Source organism: Odocoileus virginianus, chromosome 7 (genome assembly GCF_023699985.2).
Source record: "Odocoileus virginianus isolate 20LAN1187 ecotype Illinois chromosome 7, Ovbor_1.2, whole genome shotgun sequence".
Taxonomy (NCBI): Eukaryota; Metazoa; Chordata; class Mammalia; order Artiodactyla; family Cervidae; genus Odocoileus; species Odocoileus virginianus.
Genome location: NC_069680.1, coordinates 48,034,399 through 48,058,437, shown reverse-complemented (window position 1 = coordinate 48,058,437; position 24,039 = coordinate 48,034,399). Strand labels below are relative to the sequence as shown.

Genomic DNA, 24,039 nt, shown 5'->3' with positions numbered 1-24,039 from the left:
GGAAAGGAACAGATACTGAATAATAGTGTCTGTTATTCAGACACTTTTTATTTGCTGTTTGTTGTTCAGTTGCTAAGGGGTGTTTGACTCTTTGTGACCCCATGAACTGCAGCATGCCATGCTTCTCTTGTCTATCACAATCTCCCTGAGTTTGCTCAAACTCATGTCCAGTGAGTCAGTGATGCCATCCAACCATCTCATCCTCTGTCACCCCCTTCTCTTCTTGCCCTCAGTCTTTCCCAGCATCAGAGTCTTTCCCAGTGAATCAGTTCTTCGCATCAGGTGGCCAAAGTATTAGAGCTTCAGCTTCAGCATCAGTCCTTCCATTGAATATTCAGGGTTGATTTCCTTTTAGGATTGCCTGGTTTGAATAATAGTGGGAGCCCATAACTTCACCAGTAGGAAGAGAGGTTCGTTGAAGCCCTGCAGAAGCTGCTGCTGTGCAGCACAAGGAGTGGACGTGGAAGTCACAGAGGCTGACCACTCAGAACTCCCTTCAAAAAGAACTTACTGGTAGCCTGGCTATTCATGCTAGGGAATCTGCCTTAACTTTCAAGCTGAAGCCACTCTCTTCCAAGAATCCCCCAGCCAATGACAGCACAACAGGAACATCAGGGCCTGGTCATTTCTGCTCTAAGAGCAATCTTTGCTCTGGAGCTCCACATTGGGTTGGTTGAGGTTTTGTCACCTCTGCACCTCAGTCTGAGGCTCTCCATTCCCAATCCTACTTCCTTCTTGTCTCCCTTCCCAGGCATCATCACAGTCTGAAGACTCTCTGTGCCAAATCCCACTTTTGTTCCCTTTTGTTTTTCACAGATATTACCCCCCAATAAACCTCTGGCATTCCTAACTTTGTCTCAAGGTCTGCTTACTCCAGGACCCCAACTAATACAAATTATTTGAAGCATAAGCTCCAAGTTTAACACCATAAAGCCCAACACTGCAAACTACAAGGTTTCATTTGGAAAAAAATTTATTTATTACTTCAACAACTTTACACGGTGGGCTCCAGGGTGAATGGCAGCACAGATTTATTTATTTAATAAGCATTATGATTCTTTCGAGAAATGAAAGGAAGGCCAGCTAGAAACAAAATTGTAGTTAAAATCTATGGCATCGTTACCATGTACCAAATCTCCAAATGCAATTTTCCACTTGTTCCTCGCAATGCCTTATGAAGGGTGTAGTATTTTTAAGCATTCCCTTTGGTAGAGGGCAAATGAAGATTAGTTTGATTACCAAATGACATAACTAGTAAGTTAAAGTGTCAGAATTCGTGCCCAGGAAAGCCTAAGCTATTAACCACTATACCATTTTAGTTATATAGTGTTGCTTTATGTTGTTTACAACTGAAGAATCCTAACAGACAGTGACTATTGGTTCCAGGGAGCAAGATGTAGCATACAGACCATTTAGGGAATTGTCACCCATAGAAACAGATTAGCGCCATCTGAAAGTATCAGCTGTTTCTGAGCCAAGTAGCTTCAACATCTATTAGTAAAAAGGGTGTTTTGCGGGTTTTTTTGCTGATAAAAAATTAACCAATTCCTGCAATGTTTTCAGAACATAAACTTTCTTTTAAAATGTTTGGTTTTGCATAAGACTCCAGGGGGAAATGGGCTTCCCTGGTGGCTCAGATGGTAAAGAATGTGCCAGCAATGCAGGAGACCTGGGTTCAATCCCTGGATTGGGACGATCCCCTGGAGAAGGAAATGGCTACCCACTCCAGTATTCTTGCCTGGAGAATCCCATGGGCTGTAGTCCATGGGGTCGCAAACAGACACAACTGAGCATCACACACCACCACCAAGGAAAAAAGTGACCTGGTCCCAGTTCCTGGCCTGCTGACAGTAGATGTAGCCTGAAGGGGAATATCAGCTTCCTCCTGGAAGAGGGCTCTCTGGATGGAAGAAAAAAAAAAAACAAAACAAAACAGTTGCTACAGACAAGGAAGATGGAACTGCTTCCTTACACAGTGAAATGTCAATGGTGGGGCTCCCCAAGTGGCGCTAGTGGTAAAGAACTCACCTGCTAATGCAGGAGACAAGAAACTTGGGTTCGATCCCTTGGTCAGGAAGATCCCCTGGAAAAGGAAGTGACAATCCACTCCAGTATTCTTACCTAGAGAATCCCATGGACAGAGGAGTCTGGTGGACTGTAGTCCATGGGGTCACAAAGAGTAGGACACAACCGAAGCAACTTCATATACATGGGTTTTTAAGAGACTGAAAAGTTGGAAATCTCTGATTCCTGTTCAATTCTTATTACAATCTCAGCTTTAAAGCTGTAAAAGTTAGGGATTTTTGTTGCATACCGGTCATAGAAAACTGAGGAATTTCAGTTTCTGACTCCCTGAAAATCAAACTCTGAGGTTGATTTTCTAAATTGTAGGTTGAATTTGAGGGATTCCTTTCCTTGAGGGAAGCTGACTCAGCTGGTAAAGAATCTGCCTGCAATGCGGGAGACCTGGGTTCGATCCCTGGGTTGGGAAGATCCCCTGGAGAAGGGAACAGCTAACCACTCCAGTATTCTAACCTGGAAAATTCCATGGACTATACAGTCCATGGGGTTGCAGAGTCAGACACGACTGAGAGAGTTTCACTTTCAGGTTGAATTTGAAGTCTTCTCAAGTATCTTATACAAAACTCTGGATATTCTCAGTAGAGAATTCACTTACCAGAGACTCTTTATTTGATAAACCATCTGGAGAAGCATCATTCTAAGAGTGCCTGGTATACTGGGAATTCATGTAAAGTGCCCCTGGACTTCAGATACCTCCAAAAGCAGATGCTGAAAAGTATAAATAAATAAAATGGGGGGAACTCCCTGGTGGTCCAGTGGTTAAGACTCTGTGCTTTCGCTACAGAGGGCACCAGTTTGATCCCTGATCAGGGAACTAAGATCCCACAGGTGATATAGTGTGTCCAAAAAAAAAAGTAGAATGTGTCTTGTTTAGGACAAACCCCATGAGGTCAATTGGGCTTAGATATTTCTCAAATGGGTATGGATAGTGTCAGGGAACCCATCTCAGTTGTGCTCATTCATGAGGAAAGGATGCAGAGGAGCTGAGGAAGCTGGTAGGCATCCTCAGATCTACAGATTCTTCATGCCAGTGATACCAGAATCCATTAACCAGGGTGTCTGTGGGGTCAGGGAAGCCACACTACACTAAGTGTGGTTAGTTCCCAATAAGCCTTTCTAAACTCTCTCACTGTCATCTTGCCGGGTAAATGATTTTTGAATGAATTATGGCTGTGAGCTTGATCACCAGCATGCAATCCAAGAGATTATCACCTCACATCCATTATAATAGCAGCAGTGGTGGGATCATAATTATGTACTCTAGAAGTGAGGCAAGGCACACAGGAAAAAGTAACTTGCTACATCCAAGATTTCATGGTGATATTTCATCAGTTCACCTGAAGACTACAAAGATCACAGAGGTATACTTGAGCTGTAGCTTTTGTTTACCTTCAGCTAATGTATCTATCATTCATGGGTCAGTTTTAGAAAAACAGAAACCACTTTGGCTATTTTAAGCAGGAAGGGATTTAAGAAATGCAAAGGATTGGGTAAGTAGAAAACACTGGAAAACTCGAATTCTAAAAGATATATGGAACCCAATGTTCAGAACAGCATTTACGGACAATAGCCAAGACATGTGAACAACCTAAATCAACAGATGAATAGATAAGTATGATGTGGCACACATTATACATGTGTGTGTGTATACATATATATATATATATATATATATATATATATATATATATATCCATACACTGTTTATGTAGACCTATCTTTAGACTTCCAGTTTCTACTCATTGCCAGAGTTACTTAGGTCAGCTTTCATTCCCCCTGTATTCTTCAGTGAGCTTTATCATTCATTCTATTTATTTAAAATTGAAGTATAGTTGGTTTACAATGTTGTGTTAGTTTTTGGTGTACGGCAAAGTGATTCAGCCATATGTATTATATATATGTGTGTGTGCATGTATAATATATATAATATTATATATATGTGTATATATATATATATGCAATATTACTCCATCATTTAAAAAATGAATGAAATAATGACATTTGCAGCAACATGGATGGACCTAGAGATTATCATACTAAGTGCAAACAGAAAAAGACAAATACCATATATATGGAACCTAAAAAATGATATGAATGAACTTATTTACAAAACAGAAACAGACTCACAGACAGCAAAAATAAACTTATGGTTACCAAAGGGGAAAGGCTGACAGGAATAAATTGGGAGTTTGGGATTAACAGATACACACTACCATACAGAAAACAGATAAACAGCAAGGACCTACTGTATAACACAGAAAACTATATTCAATAACCTGTAATGAAAAGTAATCTGAAAAAGAATATACATATATATACACACACACACACACATATATATAACACATATGGTTAAATCACTTTGCCGTACACCAGAAACTCACACATCATAAACCACTATACTTCAATTTTAAATAAATAAAATGAATGATAAACCTCACAGAAGAGTACAGGGCAAAAGAAAGCTGACCTAAGTAACTTTGGCAATGAGTAAAAACTGCAAGTCTAAAGACAGGTGTACATAAACAATGTATGGATAGACAATTCTGAAACTACTACATGTATACAGGTATTAAATAAAAAATGGATGAAAGAAAAAATGCTGGAAGATCTGGAGAAGCATATTTGAGGCAGGGCCTCCAGAAATGGCTCCCAGATGACAGAACTGTCCTGCCAAGAAACCACATAAAATCAAGAAGATACATAGTAACACAATAATAGTGGGAGACTTTAATATCCCACTCACAACTATGGATAGATCAACTAAACAGAAAATTAACAAGGAAACACAAACTTTAAATGACACAATGGACCAGCTAGACCTAATTGATATCTATAGGACATTTCACCCCAAAACAATCAACTTCACCTTTTTGTCAAGTGCACACGGAAGCTTCTCCAGAATAGATCACATCCTAGGCCATAAATCTAGCCTTGGTAAATTCAATAAAATTGAAATCATTCCAGTCATCTTTTCTGACCACAGTGCAGCAAGATTAGATCTCAATTACAGGAAAAACAATTATTAAAAATTCAAACATATGGAGGCTAAATAACACGCTTCTGAATAACCAACAAACCATAGAAGAAATCAAAAAAGAAATCAAAATATGCATAGAGATGAATGAAAATGAAAACACAACAGCCCAAAACCTATGGGACACTGTAAAAGCAGTGCTAAGAGGAAGGTTCATAGCATTACAGGCTTACCTCAAGAAACAAGAAAAAAGTCAAATAAATGACCTAACTCTACACCTAAAGCAACTAGAGAAGGAAGAAATGAAGAACCCCAGGGTTAGTAGAAGGAAAGAAATCTTAAAAATTAGGGCAGAAATAAATGCAAAAGAAACTAAAGGGACCACAGCAAAAATCAACAAAGCTAAAAGCTGGTTTTTTTAAAAAATAAAATTGGCAAACCGTTAGCAAGACTCATTAAGAAACAAAGGGAGAAAAACCAAATTAACAAAATTAGAAATGAAAATGGAGAGATCACAACAGACAACACTGAAATACAAAGGATCATTAAGAGACTACTACCAGCAGCTCTATGCCAATAAAATGGACAACTTGGAAGAAATGGACAAATTCTTAGAAAAGTGTAACTTTCCAAAACTGAACCAGAAAGAAATAGAAGATCTTAACAGACCCATCACAAGCAAGGAAATCGAAACTGTAATCAAAAATTTTCCAGGAAACAAAAGCCCAGGACCAGATGGCTTCACAGCTGAATTCTACCAAAACTTTAGAGAAGAGCTAACACCTATCTTACTCAAACTCTTCCAGAAAATTGCAGAAGAAGGTAAACTTCCAAACTCATTCTATGAGGCCACCATCACCCTAATTCCAAAACCAGACAAAGATCCCACAAAAAAAGAAAACTATAGGCCAATATCACTGATGAACATAGATGCAAAAATCCTTAACAAAATTCTAGCAAACAGAATCCAACAACATATTAAAAAAATCATACATCATGACCAAGTGGGCTTTATCCCAGGAATGCAAGGATTCTTTAATATCCGCAAATCAATGTAATACACCACATTAACAAATTGAAAGATAAAAACCATATGATTATCTCAATAGATGCAGAAAAAGCCTTTGACAAAATTCAACATCCATTGATGATTAAAACTCTCCAGAAAGCAGGAATAGAAGGAACACACCTCAACATAATAGAAGCTATATATGACAAACCACAGCAAGCATTACCCTCAATGGTGAAAAATTGAAAGCATTCCCCCTAAAATCAGGAACAAGACAAGGGTGCCCACTCTCACCACTACTATTCAACATAGTTTTGGAAGTGTTGGCCACAGCAATCAGAGCAGAAAAAGAAGTAAAAGGAATCCAGATAGGAAAAGAAGTTAAACTCTCGCTGTTTGCAGATGACATGATCCTCTACATAGAAAACCCTAAAGACTCTACCAGAAATTAGAGCTAATCAACTAATATAGTAAAGTTGCAGGATATAAAATTAACACACAGAAATCCCTAGTATGAGCTAACAATGAGAAAACAGAAAGAGAAATTAAGGAAACAATATCATTCACCATTGCAACAAAAAGAAGATACAATTAGAAACTACCCTGGAACTGTTAGCTGTAGAAACTTAGAGCCTAAACAGCAGTCTGGGTATCACAACGGCCCACCACTGCTGCTGTCACCTTCGAAGTCACACTGCTAGACTGGCATCAGCAACAAACTGCATGTTCAGACTTCACAAGGCAAGCCCCATGAAGCTAGTAACTAGACATGGTGATGCTACCCCAGAAAGCCCAACCTCTCAGCACCATGATTGCCTGCAGGTAACAGGCAACAACAGTGCCTCTCCACATACATACCTATCTTCCAAATGTCCCACAGGAGCATCTGATTGGACAAACTTAAATCACATTCGGAATCTTAACTCTAAGGGAATTGGAAGATGGGGTTTTAGCATTCCAGCCTGTGTGGTACAGACTGACGTCCGCAGAAGAGGGGGAAGGGATGCTGAGCACTAATCCACCATAAACCCCAGCCAGCTAGCTGTGTTCCTCGAGGAAGAGGGCGGTGGGCAGCGAAAGCCACAGGGAAAGGCATTTCCTGGCTTGAAAACAGAAGTGGAACCAGAAAAGAAGGTTGAAAAGCCTAGCCCAGCGGAGCATTGAGACGGGTTTGACGTGGAGCGTTTGGTCTTTCTGAAATCCCTATCAAATGCTGCCCTCTAGTGTTTGTGAAATAAACTACGTTTAGCAAACGCTGAAGCAGAACTTGATGAAACAATGCGTCTAGCCAGTGTGAACAGCTACGGCGATCCGAACTTTATGGAAAGGGGAAAATTCACTGAACTGGACACTAAGACTACTTACAAATGATTCGGCCAACTGACATTCAGATTAAGTTTTTCCAAGATATTACTGACTCAGACCCTCGGATATGGGTTATTTTTCCCTCCGTAACAGAGTGAGGGTAAGTATTCTTTGCGGTTCATGTAATGATCAGGAAAGCAGATGATCAATTAAATTATAAATCACTTACACTGGGACTTCCCTGGCAGTTTAGTGGTTGGGACTCCAGGCTTCCAATGCAGAGACGTCGGTTCAATCCCTGCTCAGGGAACTAAGATCCCACACAAGCATGGCCAAAAAAATAATAATAAAGAAAACTAATATAAATGTCACACATTCACAAAAAAGAAAGCAAAAAACTAAATCATTTACATAAATTATGGATCCAAGAGATGACTTCCAATAAAGCAATAATTTATAGCCATTATTGTTAATTTGATTTTCTTGGTTTATTATCTATCTTTGCAAGGTCTGCCCCAAACATACCACCACCACAGCTGGTGGTTAGGAAAAAAATGACATCACTGATGTTCAAAATTAAGTGTATGCCAGCAAAACGAAGTTCTTTTTTTTTTTTTAACGAAGTTCTTATACGAAACTCTTGCTCAGTACAACCAAAAAATGAAGGCTACTATGTTTAAAATTATTAAATCCACAACTATCAACCAAAAACTATCAACCTGTCAGAATCATGGATTAAATAATAAAATCCAAGGATTAGAGGCTGTCCCTTGGTCACATCAAGGATATTTGTGCCTCGTGCCCTTACCTTCTCCCTGCTTAGAACAGGCGTTTCCCCAGCAGTGCATCCCTATATAGGAGTATGGCTCTTTAAAAAAAAAAAAAAAAAACTGGGGGGCTCTTAGTTCCCCAATCTGGATGGAAGCCATGCCCCCTGCACCAGGAGTGCAGAGTCGTAACCACTGGACCAGGGAAGTCGCTTTTGTCTTCCTTCCAAGCTGCAAAAGTGGTAAGCTGCAGGGTCCATGCTCACCAGAAAGTAACCTGTAGTCATCTCCTTTCTTTCTCTCTTCTATCCTATGGTCATTTCATGGTACACCAAAACTATGGCTTGGGATCTTTGGATGGGTGTGTCGGTGGGAGTAATCCTCCTCTTTATAGACAACTTCATGTGAGCTGTCTGCATTGGGATTAGGGATCAAAAGCAAACTCATCAACCAAGTGTTACTCTGTTTTTCTTTGCTAACCTTGCTTGACTATATGACTTCCTTGGTTATTCTTTAGCTGTTGTTAATTCAGTCGCTAAGTGGTGTCTGACTCTGCAGCCACATGGACTGCAGCACACCAGGCTTCCCTGTCCTTCATTATCTCCCTGAGTTTGCTCAAACTCATGTCCATTAAGTCAGACATCCAACCATCTCATACTCTGTCATCCCCTTTTCCTGCTGCCCTCAATCATTCCCAGCAACAGGGTCATTTCCAATAAGTTGGCTCTTTGCATCAGGTGGCCAAAGTATTTGAGCTTCAGCTTCAGCATCAGTTCTTCCAATTAATGCCCAGGTCCAATTTCCTTTAGGATTGACTGGTTTGATATCCTTAATGTCCAAGGGACTCTCAAGAGTTTTCTCAACACTACAGTTTAAAAGTATCATTTCTTCAGTGTTCAGCCTTCTTTATGGTCCAGTTCTCAAATCCATACATGACTATTGGATAAACCATAGCTTTGACTAGACAGACCTTTGTCAGCAAAGTGATGTCTCTGCTTTTTAATACGCTGTCTAGGTTTGTCATAGCTTTCCTTCCAAGGAGCAAGCTTCTTTTAATTTCATGGCTGCAGTCATCCACAGTGATTTTGGAGCCCGGGAAAATAAAATTTGTCACTGTTTCCACGTTTCCCCCATCTATTTGCTATGAAGTGATGGAACTGGATGCCATTGTCTTAAGTTTTTTTTTAATGCTGTTTTTAAGCCAGCTTTTTCACTCTTCTCTTTCACCCTCAAGAAGCTCTTTAGTTTCTCTTTGCTTTCTGCCATTAGAGTGGTATCATCTGCTAATTTCGTGTGTGTCTGGCCAAAATAATTTCTAATAGCATTTTGATTTCACTCTGATTTCTAACCAAATATAGGATAGAGAAAACAAGGAGATTAATGAGAAAAGTCCATCATGGTTGGAATTGTAAAACTTTTCTGAGTACTGTCTCCACCCCAAGACCACCATCTCTGAGAACCACTAAATATTTGGGAACTCTTTCACAAACAGTAAGAAACCATCCGAGTTTGAGGCTAGATCAGTACCAAAACACTACAAGCTGGAGATGCTCAGCAGAAACCACTTCGTGTATTGCTTCATGCAAACAAATCATCAGTTTCCAGGTGCCAGAGCTGTCCCCATTCTCACTTCTCTCTTGGGTCCTCTGGCATGAAAAGAAAGGCATTTGCAAACAAGTCACTGCAGAGATCAGAGTGTTCTCCTAGGCATAGCCCAGGGGACATGCATCATCGCTCTTCCCACCCCACTATTTCTGCTCTCCCACTGGGCAGGAGATTGACTCATCTTCAGGTTGCAGGGATGAAAAGCTGTAGAAAACAACAAGACCAAGGCTGTGTGGGGTCAGAGTTGTGTGTAATCAGTCATTAGGGGGCCCTGCTCTGCTGATTTGCTTCAACACTTTGGAATTTGACTTATAGGATCTCATCCTGCTGGGTTCACAGAAGAAATTCCCAGAGGCTAGAGGTGAGGTCTAGCCACAGAAGTGAGTTCATAGATGGAGACACACTTAGAAAAAAAGTTTGTAGGACTGTTGTTATGATAATCACAACAATAATAAGTCAACCACAAGGATCCTCCCAAGATGGCTAAATTCCTCATGCTGGGTAGTTAAGTCATAGGACAGTCAAACAGTGGCTTTGAGAGCAAAAGAAATGTGGGATAGAGAAACAATTTCAGCATTCACAAACAGCAGACAGATTAAACAAACGATGGTAATTCCTCCAACAGAATAACATGCAGCCATTAAAAAATAACATAGGACACTCAACTGTTCACCTGAAACTATCACAACATTGTTAATCGGCTATACCCCAATACAAAATAAAATGCTAAAAAAAAAAAAAGTATTTACTCGTGGTATGTAATGTGTACTACCTCTACAGGGGGAAACTTGGTGCCACAGATGGAAAATGCAAATGCCTAAACCTCTATCTAATCCAGCATATTCCACTTGAATGAATTTATCCTCCAGATATATTCACAGAGGTGCAAAATGATATATGTACATAAGTGTCTGTACAAGATTATTTATGGCAGCACTTTTTGTAATGGCAAATGTTTAGGAACCAGAGTTAGGGAACATATTTTAAAAGTTATGGTACAGCCATACAGTGGAATACAGCCTAGTCTTTAATTTTTATATTTGGTTGTGCTGGGTCTTTGTTGCTAGGTGAGGACTTTCTCTAGTTTTGGCAAGCAGGAGCTACTCTTTGTTGCAGTGCCCAGGCTTCTCATTGCACATTGCAGTGGCTTCCCTTGTTGTGGAGCACAAGCTTCACAGTGTGGGCTCAATAGTTGTGGCACACCAGCTTGGTTGCCCTGCAGCATGTGGGTTCTTCCTGGACCAGGGATCAGACCTGTGTCCCCTGCAACAGCAGGTGGATTCTTAACCACTGGACCACCAGGGAAGTCTTCAAAAAAAAAAAAAGTTCTCTATGTCCTGATACATTGCTAAATGCAAAATAACAACAACAACAAATCAAGCTGCAGAACAACATGTGTATTACACCACCATTCGAGGCTAATGTAAGGGAGAGAGGAAGAGTATTTGCTAGAAGGAAGTATTTGCTGTCCACCTCTGATGCCTTTGGCCTCTTACCCAGCTGGGGACTGGGCTTTCCTGAACTGGGCAGCCTCAGTGGAAGAAGCTGCACATCAGTGTCCTCTAGTGAAGTAGATTACATATTAAATGGGAATGGGAGTCATCAGTTACTTGCTGAAAATGAAAATTTAAGGGATCTTCTCTTAGAGATTGTGACTCAGTAGATATAGAGTTGAACCCAGAATTAGTAGAGATTTCTGTTTTTTAAATAGACTTTCTATTTTAGAACAGTTCTAGGTTCATTGCAAATTTGAGAAACAGGTACAGGAATTTCTTATATACTTCGTGCTCTGGGTTTCCCTGGTAACTCAGTGGTAAAGAATCTTCCTGCAACGCAGAAGTAGCATCTGGGATGAACTAAAGGCTTCAGAGTTGAATCCATGAGGATCTACGAGAGGGCAATTCAGACACATCATCTGGTCACAAGCTCAAGCTCAAAAGAGCCCTAAAATGTGGCTACTGTTCACTGAAAAACTTGCTCATGGAAGCAAGCCCTTCCACAACTGTTCATATTTTTGTTCTTTTGAGCTTGAGGTTATCTGTGTCATTTTATAGTAATTGTAACAGACACAACAGAGGTAATTGGTCACCCAGAGTTACTCACAGATGGAAAGTTGGACCTATGAGCACAAAACAATTGGTTGCCCAGTTTATGGCTAAAGGATGTTTTGCCTACTTCTATGTAGATGGTGGTGCTTCCCTGGTGGCTCAGTGGTAAAGAGTCTGCCTGCAATGCAGGAGACCATCTGCTACGCAGGAAAATGATGATTTGATTCCTGGATTGGGAAGATCCCCTGAAGAAGGAAATGGCAACTCAATCCAGTATTCTTACCTGGAAAATCCCATGGAGAGGAGCCTGGCAGGCTACAGTCCATGGGGTCACAAGAGTCGGACACAACTTAATGACTAAACAACAATAACTTAGATGGTGACAGTTTTTTTCTCACTGAACTCATGAGATAGACATTCCCTTAAAAGATCATTTATACACTTCTGTGTATTATATATACTGTAGTTCATGTCTATGAGTATTATAGCTTCATTATTGTCAATTATCTTCTTTTCTTGAAGTCTATTTCAATATTAGTTGTCTTTTGCCATTTGTTTTTGACTTAAAAAAAGTCTTGTTATCTTTAGATACAATTTCTTTTGCTATCCTTGGATGTGATTCAGATAAAACAGAAGTGTAAATACATACGTAACATATATGTTTTTCTTATACCACTATTCATCATTCTTTTCATCAGCTCTATAATATTTTTCAATTTATTTATTTTTGTTTGGCCATGCCTTATGGCTTTCAAGATCTTATTTCCTCAACCAGGGATCAAACCTTCGCCCTCAGCAGTGAAAGTATGGAGTCCTAACCACAGGACTGCCAGGAAATTTCTTGTAGTATTTTTCAAAGCCATCAATATTCATGGACTAAACCACAATTAAAAAGTTAGCACTCAGTCGTGTCCAACTCTTTTCGACCCCATTGACTGCAGCCCACCAGACTCATCTGTTCATGGAATTCTTCAGGTAAGAATACTGGAGTGGGTAGCCATTCCCTTCAGGGGATCTTCCTGACCCAGGAATCAAACCTGTGTCTCCTGAATTGCAGGCAGATTATTTACCATCTGAACTTGCTAAATTTGTATTTTATTCAGGAAAATATAATAAATATATATAAATATTCTAAATGAGAACATAGGCAATGCATTTTCAAAAATTCTATTATAAGACACTATTCCTGATAAGTAGCACTCACGATGTAAAGTACTGTTCTACATGCTTTATAACTAATTTAATCTTCAAACAAGACTATAAGCTAAGTGCTAGTCTCACAATGCCATGCCGACTCTGAATATTATTGTCAAAGTTAGACTTCTGACCCTAAGTGAAATCCATCCTGAATTCAAATCTCCACAATACTATCTAATTTCAGGAGTAAATAGTATGAAAATATGAACACTCAGTGGCCACCCCAGTGCTCTCAGAATTTTCCCTACATATTGGAGGGCTCCAAGACAGCCCCTGCAACTACACAGTGTCTTTTGGGGGGAGTGGAGGGACAATTGCTTTACAGTATTAAGTTTCTGCTATACAATGAAGTAAATCAGCTGTATGTGTACATATGCCCCCTCCTTCTTGGACCTCTCTCCCTCCTCTCCCCACCACCCATCCCACTCCTCTAGGTCATCAAAGAGCACCAAGCCTAGCTCCCTGTGCTATACATCAGGTTCCCACTAGCTATCTGTTCTACACATGGTAGTGTATTTATGTCAACCCTACTCTCCCAGTCTGTCCCACTCTCCCCTTCCCGCCTCCCCTGACGGTATACACAACTCTGTTCTCTACATCTTGGTCTCAATTCCTGCCCTGAAAATGGGCTTCTCTGTACCATTTTTCTAGAGTCCATATGTATGTGGTAATATGCAATATTTGTTTCTCTTTCTGATTTATTTCACTCTATATGACAGACTCTAGGTCCATCCACTTCTCCACAAATGACCCAATTTCATTCCTTTTTATGGCTAACATTCCATCAGAGTGTCTCAATAGCTGCTGCTGGAACTGGGGGTCCTTGCTATCACCCTACCCTTCTTGACACACTGCCCAGCCTTTGCCCTCAATATCTAGGAAATGGCTTCCGGTGGCATTACTGTTGCATCTACCTATCTCTGAGTATTGCCTGCTATCTCCATTGCCTCTGAATATGGTATATTTCACCTGCACCCTACCCTTAATTGGGCTATTGGGTCTGACTTCCTAGAGACTCTGTCTAACTGATCTATTCCAGAGTTCACTAGGCCCTTTAAATGCTGACAATAACCCCACAGCTGGGGACAGTTTCTCCTGACCCAGTACTGACATCATCTCCATTTATAGGGCTTCAGTGCTTAGCATATGTAGTCTAGAAATCTACCTAAGCTATGACACTTCTGTGTCAAAGGTGGAGGTTCCTTTGATTTGGGAAATAATAAAGGCTCTGAGAAAGTAGGTTTCAGCGTCTTGACTAAAAGCACAAAGCTCTTGTGTTACATAAAGAAGGAGTGGGAATGTAACGGAAGCCCCATAGAAGTCCAACATCCTTGGCCCCACCGCTTCTACTTCAGAGATGTCCCCTATTCTGCTTCACACCTGGTCTGCTCTTTCAGTTTGTTTGTTTTTTTCCCTTTTTTGGCACAGCATGTAGGATCTTAGTTCTCTGATCAGGGATCAGATCTATGCCCCTTGCATTAGAAGCCTGGACTCTAAATGACTGGACCCCCAGGGAAGTCCTTGCTCTTTTGGTTTATATGAAGAACCATATATTTCTAGAGCTTCTGGGAATTTTGTTCCGCCAGATATGGTATGTTACTTCAGGTTGGGCAATTCAACACATATATTCAACCACCTTAAACTTATTTTCCCTCAAATTTACTTTTCCTCCTAAATCTGGTACTCTCATTGTGAGGAAGAAGGGTCAGTGCTGAGTTGTAGGGAATTCCACCTCATATCCAAGACCCTGTATTGGTTCATCAGATGGTTATACTGAGTACTCCTGAATTCCACGGCATTTATAACCTGCTTGTTTTATCTCAAAAGCACCGAGTTGACCTCTTTGAACTGAAGGTTGTTTGGGTTGTTTGTTTGTTTCAGACAGGGTACCCTCATAGAAATCCCAGTAAGGGTTTAAAATGTTTATAAGCAGGGATCCTACTGACCCAAATATATACTAATTTGAAAGCCTTCAGTTTTATAATTTTTTTTAGTTCTTAAACTTTTTTCTTTTTAATTGTGTTATAATTTACATAGCATACAATTCACTTACTATTCTTGTGCAATTCAGTGATTTTTGGTATATTGACAGAGTTGCCTAACTATTACCACAAGCACAGAGGTGTTTTTTTTGGCTTATAGGATCTTAGTTTTCCAACCAGAGATCGAATCAGTGCCCCCTGCATTGGAAGCACAGAGTCTTAACTACTGGACTACCAGGGAAGTCCCCAGTCTTCAGTTTTAAGTCTACTTTAATTCATTCTTTTATTCAACACTTCTGAGGGACTGAGCAAGAGCCAGGCACAACTCTAGGGACAACAGAGAACAAAAGAAAGACTGCTGCCTTCCTGGAGTTTATATGGCAATAAATACTAAACACAATGAGTAATTGTATCATTTTTCAAAGGAGTTAATGTCTACAGAATAAAGAAAAATTAAAAATTAAAAAAATGGGAGTGTGGGGATGGAATTTGACAGTTTAGAAGGTGTTTAGGATGGGTATCATTGAAAAGATGACATTTGAGAAAAGACTCAGAGAAAAGAAGCATGCTACAGAAGTAGACATACTGCCTGATGGGTGTAACATGAGTAGAATCAGATGAGTTGGGGTACAACAGGAAATGAGATCAGAAAATGAAATGGGGGAGGAGAGGAGGTGAATCTACCTATTAAAAGTAGCCTATTAACTTTGATTCAAAAATAAGAGACTTTTACTACTTTGAGTAGGGATTTATTCCTCTGGGAAAGATACACCCATTTGAATGAAGAGTTCCAAAGAATAGCAAGGAGAGATAAGCAAGCCTTCAGTGATCAATGCAAAGAAATAGAGGAAAATAACAGAATGGGAAAGACTACAGATATCTTCAAGAAAATTAGAGATACCAAGGGAACATTTCATGCAAAGATGGGCTCAATAAAGGACAGAAATGGTATGGACCTAAGAGAAGCAGAAGATATTAAGAGGGGTCAAGAAAACACAGAGGAACTATACAAAAAAGATCTTTAGGACCCAGATAACCATGATGGTGTGATCACTCACCTAGAGCCAGACATTCTGGAATGTGAAGTCAGGCCGGCCTTAGGAAGCATCACTACCAACAAAGTTAGTGGAGGTGATGGAATTCCAGTTGAGCTATTTCAAATCCTGAAAGATGATGCTGTGAAAGTGCTGCACTCACTATGCCAGCAAATTTGGAAAACTCAGCAGTGGCCACAGGACTGGAAAAGGTCAGTTTTCATTCCAATCCCAAAGAAGGGCAATGCCAAAGAATGCTCAAACTACTGCACAATTGCACTCATCTCACACACTAGCAAAGTAATGCTCAAAATTCTCCAAGCCAGGCTTCAACAGAATGTAAACTATGAACTTCCAGATGTTCAAGCTGGATTTAGAAAAGGCAGAGGAACCAGAGATCAAATTGCCAACATATGCTGGATTATAGAAAAAGCAAGAGAATTCCAGAAAAACATCTACTTCTGCTTTATTGACTACACCAAAGTGTTTGACCGTGTGGATCACAACAAACTGTGGAAAATTCTTCAAGAGATCAGAATACCAGACCACCTGACCTGCCTCCTGAGAAATCTGTACCCAGGTCAAGAAGCAACAGTAGAACCAGACATGAAACAACAAACTGGTTCCAAATTGGGAAAGGAGTACATCAAGGCTGTATATTGTCATCCTGCATATTTAACATATATGCAGAGTACATCATATGAAATGCCGGCCTAGATGAAGCACAAGCTGGAATCAAGAATTCCCGGAGAAATATCAATAACCTCAGATACGCAGATAACACCACCCTTATGGCAAAAAGTGAAGAGGAACTAAAGTGCCTCTTGATGAAAGTGAAAGAGGAGAGTGAACAATCAGAAAACTCAACATTCCAAAAACTAAGATCATGGCATCCAATCCCATCACTTAATGGCAAATAGATGGGGAAACAGTGTAAATAGCAACAGACTTTATTTTTGGGGGCTCCAAAAATCACTGCAGATGGTGACTGTAGCCATGAAATTAAAAGACACTTGCTCCTTGGAAGAAAAGCTATGACCAACCTAGATAGCATATTAAAAAGCAGAGACATTACTTTGCCAACAAAAGTCCATCCAGTCAAAGCCATGGTTCTTCCAGTAGTCATGTATGGATGTGAGAGTTGGACTATAAAGAAAGCTGAGCACTGAATAATTGATGCTTTTGAACTGTGATGTGGGAGAAGACTCTTGAGAGTCCCATGGATTGCAAGGAGATCCAACCAGTCAATCCTAAAGGAAATCAGTCTTGAATATTCACTGGAAGGACTGATGCTAAAGCTGAAACTGCAATACTCTGGCCATCTGATGTGAAGAACTGACTCACTGGAAAAGACCCTGATGCTGGGAAAGACTGAAGGCAGGAGAAGGTGACAACAGAGGATGAGACAATTGGATGGCATCACCGACTCGATGGACATTGAGTTTGAGCAAGCTCCAGGAGTTGGTGATGGACAGGGAAGCCTGGAGTAATGCAGTCCATGGGGTCACAAAGAGTCAGACAAGACTGAGCGACTGAACTTATTCTTCGGCATATTTCCAATAAAGCTGTACATTTCACTACTTATAAAAACTTGCAATATATTGTTGACCTTATTGATGTATAATTTAAACTGTACAATTCAATTAATTTTGATAAGTGATGATGCCTGTGACCTCACTACTATACTCAAGTTCCAGAATATCTCCATCCTCTAAGCATCCCCCCTTCTTTTTTTGGCCACACTGTGCAGCATGTGGGATCTTAAATTCTCCAACCAGGAATCGAACCCATGCTACCTGCATTGGAAGTTTGGAGTCTTAACCATTGGAACACCACGGAACTCTATGTCCCATTCCTTTGCAGTCCATGCCTCCCTCCACTGTTAGTCCCAAGCAACTATCAGCCTGCTCTTTGTCACCATAGAGTTGGTTTGCATTTTCTAGGATTTTTAAATAAACAGAAACATAGAGTATATACTCTTTTATATCTGGCTTCTTTCAATCAGGATTATGCTTTTGAAGTTCATTCATACTAATGTATATATTAATACAAGTACTTAATTTCTTTTTTATTAATGTGCATTCCATTGTATAAACATACCGTATTTAGTTTAGCCTCTCACCTATCGATGGAAATTTAGGTTTTGTGGGCTTAAAGCTTTAATATATGTATACTGCTTGTATTAACTATGTTTTAACAAGTACTATAAAGATCCCATTCCATTCCATTTTAGTTTGCTGATTCCTAGAATGTCGACATTCACTCTTGCCATCTCCTGTTTGACCACTTCCAATTTGCCTTGATTCATGGACCTAACAGTCCAGGTTCCTATGCAATATTGCTCTTTACAGTATCAGCCCTTGCTTCTATCACCAGTCACATCCACAACTGGGTGTTGTTTTGCTTTGGCTCCATCCCCTCATTCTTTCTGGAGTGATTTCTCCACTGATCTCCAGCAGCATATTGGGCACCTACCAACCTGGGGAGCTCCTCTTTCAGTATCCTATCATTTTGCCTTCTCATACTGTTCATGGGGTTCTCAAGGCAAGAATACTGAAGTGGTTTGCCATTCCCTTCTCCAGTGGACCACATTCTGTCAGACCTCTCCACCATAACCAGACTGTCTTGGGTGGCCCCACACGGCATGACTTAGTTTCATTGAGTTAGACCAGACTTCGGTCCTGGAATCAGACTGGCTAGTTTTCTGTGATTATGCTTTTAGTGTGTCTGTCCTCTGATGCCTTCTCGCAACACCTACCGTCTTACTTGGGTTCCTCTTACCTTGGACGTGGGGTATCTCTCCACAGCTGTTCCAGCAAAGCACAGCCACTGCTCCTTACCTTGGATAAGGGGTATCTTCTCACGGCTGCCCCTCCTGACCTTGAATGTGGAGTAGCTCCTCTCGGCCCATCCAAGCCTATGCCCCAACCAGTAACACTGAAGAAGCTGAAGTTGAACAGTTCTATGAAGACCTACAAGACCTTTTAGAACTAACACCCAAAAAAGATGTCCTTTTCATTATAGGGGACTGGAATGCAAAAGTAGGAAGTCAAGAAACACCTGGGGTAACAGGCAAATTTGGCCTTGGAGTATGGAATGAAGCAGGGCAAAGGCTAACAGAGTTTTGCCAAGGAATGCACTGGTCATAACAAATACCTCTTCCAACAACACAAGAGAAGACCCTACACATGGACATCACCAGATGGTCAACACCGAAATCAGATTGATTATATTCTTTGCAGCCGAAGATGGAGAAGCTCTATACAGTCAGCAAAAACAAGACCGGAAGCTGATTGTGGCTCAGATCATGAACTCCTTATTGCCAAATTCAGACTTAAACTGAAGAAAATAGGAAAAACCACTAGACCATTCAGGTATGACCTAAATCATATCCCTTATGACTATACAGTGGAAGTGAGAAACAGATTTAAGGGACTAGATCTGATAGACAGAGAGCCTGATGAACTATGGACGGAGGTTCATGACATTGTACAGGAGACAGGGATCAAGATCCTCCCCATGGAAAAGAAATGCAAAAAGGCAAAATGGTTGTCTGAGGAGGCCTTACAAATAGCTGTGAAACGAAGAGAAGCAAAAAGCAAAGGAGAAAAGGAAACATATTCTCATTTGAATGCAGAGTTCCAAAGAATAGCAAGGAGAGATAAGAAAGCCTTCCTCAGCAATCAAAGCAAAGAAATAGAGGAAAACAACAGAATGGGAAAGACTAGAGATCTCTTCAAGAAAATTAGAGATACCAAGGGAACATTTCATGCAAAAAATGGGCTCAATAAAGGACAGAAATGGTATGGACCTAAGAGAAGCAGAAGATATTAGGAAGAGGTGGCAAGAATATACAGAAGAACTGTACAAAACAGATCTTCATGACCCAGATAATCACAATGGTGTGATCACTCATCTACAGCCACACATCCTGGAAAGTGAAGTCAAGTGGACCTTAGAAAGTATCACTACAAACAAAGCTAGTGGATGTGATGGAATTCCAGTTGAGCTATTTCAAATCCTGAAAGATGATGCTGTGAAAGTGCTGCACACACTATGCCAGCAAATTTGGAAAACTCAGCAGTGGCCACAGGACTGGAAAAGGTCAGTTTTCATCCCCATCCCTAAGAAAGGCAATCCCAAAGAATGCTCAAACTACTACACAATTGCATTCATCTCACACGCTAGTAAGGTAATGCTCAAAATTCTCCAAGCCAGGCTTCAGCAATACATGAACCGAGAACTTCCAGATGTTCAAGCTGGTTTTAGAAAAGGCAGAGGAACCAGAGATCAAATTGCCAATATCTGCTGGATCATAAAAAAAGCAAGAGCGTTCCAGAAAAACATCTATTTCTGCTTTATTCACTATGCCAAGCCTTTGACTGTGTGGATCACAGTAAACTGTGGAAAATTCTGAAGGAGATAGGAGTACTAGACCACCTGACCTGCCTCTTGAGAAACCTGTATGCAGGTCAGGAAGCAACAGTTAGAACTGGACATGGAACAACAGACTGGTTTCAAATAGGAAAAGGAGTACGTCAAGGCTGTATATTGTCACCCTGCTTATTTAGCTTATATGCAGAGTGCATCATGAGAAACGCTGGGCTGGAAGAAGCGCAAGCTGGAATCAAGATTGCCGGGAGGAATATCAATAACCTCAGATATGCAGATGACACCACCCTTATGGCAGAAAGTGAAGAGGAACTAAAAAGCTTCTTGATGAAAGTGAAAGAGAAGAGTGAAAAAGTTGGCTTAAAGCTTAACATTCAGAAAACTAAGATCATGGCATCTGGTCCCATCACCTCATGGGAAATAGATGGGGAGACAGCGGAAACAGTGTCAGACTTTATTTTGGGGGGCTCCAAAATCACTCCAGTTGGTGACTGCAGCCATGAAATTAAAAGACGCTTACCCCTTGGAAGGAAAGTTATGACCAAACTAGACAGCATATTAAAAAGCAGAGACATCACTTTGCCAACAAAGGTCCGTCTGGTCAAGGCTATGGTTTTTCCAGTGATCATGTATGGATGTGAGAGTTGGACTGTGAAGAAAGCTGAGGGCCAAAAAAATGATGCTTTTGAACTGTGGTGTTGGGAGAAGACTCTTGAGAGTTCCTTGGACTTCAAGGAGATCCAACCAGTCCATCCTGAAGGAGATAAGTCCTGGGTGTTCATTGGAAGGATTGATGCTGAAGCTGAAACTCCAATACTTTGTCCACCTCATGCAAAGAGCTGACTCGTTGGAAAAACCCTGATGCTGGGAGGGATTGGGGGCAGGAGGAGAAGGGGACGACAGAGGATGAGATTGCTGGATGACATCACTGACTCGATGGGCATGAGTTTGAGTAAACTCCGGGAGTTTGTGACGGACAGGGAGGCCTGGCGTGCTGCGATTCACAGGGTCACAAAGAGTCGGACACCATTGAGCAACTGAACTGAACTGAACTCAACTTGACATAAAGATCCCACAGTCCAGAAATTTTAAGTACTTAAAGCCTGTGGACAGAGGAAATCTTAAAAGTTTAATCCAAAGAGATATACATATCTTTGCTCCAGAGAATTATAAAGTACAAAGTACAAAATGAAGTCACTCAATTGTGTCCAACTCTTTGCCATCCCATGGATTCTAGCCTACCAGACTCCTCCATCCATGGAATTTTCCAAGCAAAACTACTGGAGTGGGTTGCCATTTCCTTCTCAAAAGGTAATAAAAAGACATTAAAGCATGAATATATATTAGTGGAATAAAATTCTATGGAGTAGGACAGAAAAGAATGATGAGAAACTTCCCAATGATAAGAAGTTTATCACATGTTGCACTACGGTTATTACAACTTATTCACATTTAAAGAAGTGAGGTGACTTATATCTTTTTAAGTCAATATTTACAAATACCAGAAATTTAATACTACAAAATTATTTAAATTTATAAAATTTTGGATATCAATTTTAAAATATGAATGTGAAAATTAAAAAACAGAAGCAAAAAAGCTTGAGTACCCCTTCTTTCAGTCCTGTTCCTAAAGGTTGCTCTTTAATTGGTTTGGGATGAGCAGAAACATCATCATTTTTAAAGTTCCCGAGGTGAGGACTTCCATGGTGGTCCAGTGGCTAAGCCAGTGCACTCCCAATGCAGGGGGCCTGGGTTCAATTCCTGGTCAGGGAACTAGATCTCACATACAACAAAAGATCCACCAATGCTACAACTAAGATCTGGTGTGACCAAAGAAACTAATTAACTAAAGAATAAAATTTTTTTTTTAAAGTTTCCTAGGTGATCCTAAAGTATACCCAAAGTTTCTCTGAAAACAGCATTCTCTCTCAGTAGACAAGGAGTATAAAAAATAAAAGCTACAGAGTTTACTGTTGAACTGAGAGTACTGGTCATCTGACAAGTAACTATCTGCAAGGCTTATAAAAATATCACATCAGCAATCCTCAGAGAACTTAAGCACAAATACATTAACTGATAACCATGGCCAGAACCTACGATGCCTTCCAATGAAGAAGTGCCATTATTTGCAAGGCACTGAGCCAACGGTTATCTCCACTGTAGATAGTTCCAGGCCTAGAATACTAACCCACAAGTGTGGTGACAAAAAAGAAAAAAACAAGGGAATAATTATTTATTAACAACAATTGCCCTTGAGCTCATCTGCCTTTTTGCACAGTAGTATTTCTTTTAGCTTACTGTCCCAAATCTCAAGTCTGCAACTTAATCTTGTTTTCTACTTCTCTATTACTCTTCTATTCTCTTTTTGTGCCTTAGCGATTATTTCTCTCACTCTTGTCTCTTGTCATGATTTATAGTATAGTGATAAAAAATGGGATTAGGATTTGGGCTCAAAGCCAAATTCCACAATTAATCAAACACATGACTTAGCAAAGTAATTTAAAATGGAGGTCACTGGTGCCCTGTGTAATAGACTGAATATAGCACTAATGTTTACAGCACTAATATATATAGCTTGTGTATAATACTTTTGAAGCATTTGTACATTCTTAGCTTCCTTGCCTTGGAAGATGTGTGCATGCATGCTAAACCACTTCAGCTGTGTCTGACTCTTTGTGACCCCATGGACTGTAGCCCGCCAGTTTCCTCTGTCCATGGAATTCTCCAGGGAAGAATACTAGCGTGTGTTGCCATTTCTTCCTCAAGGGGATCTTCCTGACCCAGAGATTGAACCCACATCTCTTGTGCCTCCTGCATTGGCAGGTGGATCCTTTACCACTAGCACCACCTTAATCCTTCTCTTGACACAAAACCTTGTATTCCTTTTGGTGTTGGTGTGGGTATTGCTAATGGTAGCAACTCCCCCTGCAAAATTATTTAGAACTACTATAGGGAGAGAAAGTTGCTCAGTTGTGTCCAACTCTTTGCGACCCCACAGACTGTACAGTCCATGGAATTCTCCAGGCCAGAATACTAGAGTGGGTAGCCATTCCCTTCTCCAGGGGATCTTCCCAATCCAGGGATCAAACCCAGGACTCCAGCATAGCAGGCAGATTCTTTACTGAGTCACCAGGGAATCCCAGAACTACTTTAACGCTCTCTTAAATCTTGCCAGGAATTACTCTTCTTTTTATTCCAAGGTCTTTTGTTAGTCCAGTTGTAACCAAATTGGGTAGGGAGTCTCAGAAGAAAGAGAACTAGGCAGGACTTTACTGACATAAGACAAGCAATTTTTTGGCCTAAGCCATTTTAGAATCTAAGCCTGGTCACAACGCTTGCCCTTCAACAGGTCTCAGTAATAATCCTAAGGGAACAAAAGAATAAACTCTTATCAGGTCAGAGATAACAATAGCAAAAACAGTAAATCAGCTGTAAAGTGAAAGTCTTAGTCACTCAGTCTGACTCTTTGTGACCCCATAAACTAGCCTGCCAGGTTCCTCTGTCCATGGGGATTCTTCAGGCAAATATACTGGAGTAGGTTACCATTTCCTTCTCCAGGGGACCTTCCTGACGCAGGGATCAAACCCAGGTCTCCTGCACTGAAGGGAGACTACTTACTGTCTGAACCACCCAGGGAAGTC

General features: G+C 40.5%; 1 long non-coding RNA gene across 4 annotated transcripts in view; it reads right to left on the bottom strand.

Annotated features, from left to right (window-relative positions):
* Positions 1-955: 955 nt before the first annotated feature.
* Positions 956-24,039, bottom strand: part of LOC139036046 (uncharacterized) — a 31,031-nt gene continuing 7,947 nt past the window's right edge. For 2 of the 4 annotated variants that reach the window (XR_011488751.1, XR_011488753.1), the window contains exon 3: positions 1,008-1,900. This is a non-coding gene — a long non-coding RNA (uncharacterized lncRNA). Of the gene's footprint in view, positions 1,901-2,028; positions 23,763-24,039 lie in introns of all 4 variants that reach the window. The other 2 variants (XR_011488752.1, XR_011488754.1) reach the window with 2 other exon arrangements.